This window comes from Colletes latitarsis, unplaced genomic scaffold (genome assembly GCF_051014445.1).
Source record: "Colletes latitarsis isolate SP2378_abdomen unplaced genomic scaffold, iyColLati1 scaffold0007, whole genome shotgun sequence".
In the NCBI taxonomy this organism is placed as follows: Eukaryota; Metazoa; Arthropoda; class Insecta; order Hymenoptera; family Colletidae; genus Colletes; species Colletes latitarsis.
Genome location: NW_027488367.1, coordinates 774350 through 777500, shown reverse-complemented (window position 1 = coordinate 777500; position 3151 = coordinate 774350). Strand labels below are relative to the sequence as shown.

The 3151-nt window shown below is 55.3% G+C and overlaps 1 pseudogene; it reads left to right on the top strand.

Moving 5' to 3' along the window:
- Window positions 1–173, top strand: part of LOC143350613 (large subunit ribosomal RNA) — a 3258-nt pseudogene extending 3085 nt beyond the window's left edge.
- The last annotated feature ends 2978 nt before the right edge of the window (window positions 174–3151 follow it).

Here is a 3151-nt window from a genome sequence, read left to right as displayed (position 1 = left end):
CTGAGCCAGGAGTATAGGCCTGAGTTCGGAGGAAGTACCTATGACTCTGCTCAAGCTAGCCAAATGCCTCGTCATCTAATTAGTGACGCGCATGAATGGATTAACGAGATTCCCACTGTCCCTATCTACTAGTCGCATTCTGACCGCCGAAGGGAACGGACGTGTTCAACCGCTGCTCCGCTACCTGAACCGCTCAACCGAGGAGTCACCGCCGCTTGGGTTTTCCCACCTACCTGGCTGGAAATTCCAGTGTTTGAGGAGTTTGAAGTGTATTTTCGCGATTTATTCGCGATATACACGGCAGTTTCGAGGCGAATTGTGCGATTATCGATTCACTGTGTGTTTATCCGGAGTGGAATTCAAAAACTCAAACGAGATTTGTAATTTCGGTAACTTCGGTGCGACCGTGCGGGTTTGTTGCCGTATATCTCAGCCGCCAGGCGAGATATCGGGGTGAAACCGCGGCAGTGAATAGAAGGAACTATCACGAAGAGAACGCCGGTTCGTGATCAAGAATCGGATAAAAATTCGATTTTTGGGAGCGTTTTAGGCGAGGAGTGACGCGCCGGTGAGTCACCGCCGCGTGGGTTTTTCCCGGGCGTGGCCGGGATTTCCAGTGCCTACGTAGCTGCTACGGGCGTGTCCGCGTTAGATTCGCGTTATAGAGATTAGTTCTAGGGATTGTTCGCGTAGTGCTACGGTTTCCTGTGGTTTCCTCGGAGTGAAGTGCAAATACTCTACGAGATTTGTAATTTTCAAATCTTCGGGGCGACCGTGCGGGTTCGTCGCCGTATATCTACGCCACCCGGCTGGATATCGGTGTGTTCTCGCGGCAGTGGACTGCAGACACCATCGCGAATATAACGATAGCTTTAAATTCAAAATCGGAGTAGGTTTCGAATTTTAAGGACGTTTTAAGTGCGCGAACCTCAATTCCAAGCGGGCCACGTCAGCGCCGCCATTTTGAGCCGACCGCGTGGCACGTAGCCAACGCCCAGTGACGTCAGCGACGCCATCTTGGGTCGAGCGCGTGACGCGCGATCAGTGCCTCGCGAAGCGGACGCGGCCATCTTGGGTCGACCGCGCCGCCGACCGAACGACCGCACTCGAGCCGAGCCGACGGGGCCCGATCGCCGAGGAGGAGTGGGGGCGAGCCCCGAGCGCTGCAACCGGCCGACCGCACGCGAGCGGATCCGACGGGATCCGAGCAAAGAAGAGGAGTGGGGGACGGTCCCCGCTCCAGTATGGCGCCGACCGCGCCGGCGAAGGTAGTCTTGTCGCGCTTGGGCGACAAGACCAAAACGACAGCAGCAGCCACAACAGCGCCAGCAAGGACTACGGGAGCAGCAGCACCGACCTCGACACCGGTGAAGACCACGGAGGCGGGACAACCTCCGGCAGCGAAGAGGAAGGCCAGCACTACGCCGGTCAAAGACACCGTCACCGAGGGAGTTAAGAAGAAGAAGAGGGCAGTGGAACCCTCTCCGGGAGAGCAGAAGACTGCCGCTTCCATTAAGGAAGCAGCGTGCAAGGTGGAAGACCGGATGCTGGCGTACTGTATGGACCCAGCAAAAAAGGTCAACAAGGAGCAGGCGACGGTGATACTGCGTCTGTTCAAGGAAATGAGGGGCCATGTGCAGGACCTCCTGCAGCAAAACAGCTTCCTCGAGGGGAAACTCGAACAAGCCGCCCTTGATTCGAGGAAATCCGAGGCAACGCTGAACGGGGCCGTACAGAAGTCGATCCAGGCAAGCAGGTGCCTGGAACGAGCTGTAAAGAAGGCGGAGGCACCGCAGCCAGTACTCTCCTATGCGGAGAAACTGAAAATGGGGTCAGCGAAGCTACCACGGGGCGTACCTCCAGTAATCGGGCCACCGAAGAACGTGGTCATGATTTTTCCTAACAAGGAAGATGGAGAGATACGGACGAGCGAGGAAGCAAGGGAGGCGGTATTCACGCTGGTGAACCCTAGGAAGAGGGGCATGCAGGTGAAGGCCGTCAGGAAAATTCACGGCAACGGAATTGCCGTGGAAACGACTACAGCGGAGGGAGCCCAAGCCCTCAAGGAGAGTGCAAAGCTGAAGGACGCAGGATTGACCGTGAAGACGCCGGTCAATAAGAACCCACGGATGCTGCTCTTCGATGTTCCGAGAGGGATGTCGGAAAAGGAGATCCGGGCAAGCCTCAGGAAACAGAATACGAGCGTATTCACTGAGGAAGAAGCGAGCGGAATTAAATTCTGCTTCCGCACCGGCAGGAAGGACGGGGAAGAGACCAACTGGGTGGTCGAGGTCTCCCCTAGTCTAAGGATGAAAATGGTCGAGGCCCACAAAGTGTTCCTTGGATGGAACGCGTGCAAGGTCCGGGATTACATCGCAATCAGCCGATGCTACAAGTGCCAGGGATTTGGCCACATTGCGAAGCACTGCCGCCAAAAGGAGGAGGTATGCGGCCACTGCACGCATACAGGACACTGCGCGAAGGCGTGTCCAAGGAAGAGCCAGCCTGCAGTATGCGTGAACTGCAGGCGCGCCGGCAAAAAAGGGGATCATGCCGCCTCCAGCACGGCCTGCCCAGGATACCAGAAGGCTCTCGAGAGGTCAGTAAGTAGAACCATTTATGGATAATAATCTACTTACAGATGGCCGAGGAATAACGATCCTGCAGCTTAACATGCAGCGGTCGAAAGTCGTGCCACACGAGGTCAGGCGACAAATGGAGGAAACTGATGCGGATATCCTGCTTATGCAGGAACCGTATAGTTTTAAAAGAGTTATCCCAGGTTTCGGGACGGGCGCTACGATAGTTTTTCACAACCACGCAGACGAACCGCCGCTCGCGGCCGTATGCGTGAGGAATAGAAAGTTTTCCGTGCTCAAAATCGCAGACTTGTGCACAACGCATTGCGTCTGTGTTCAGCTCTTCGACGGTAGCACGGAACTGTACGTAGTGAGTCAATACTTTCCGCCGTCGGAAAATATTGAACTCGGGCTAGCCCACCTCGACACAGTACTAACAAGGCTAAGGGGGAATAGAATTATAATAGGCGCGGACGCGAACGCGAAGTCACATGTATGGAACAGTAGAGTCACCGACGAACGTGGGGAACTACTAGAGGAATTACTCATCAGACATAACTTGTTGGTACTAA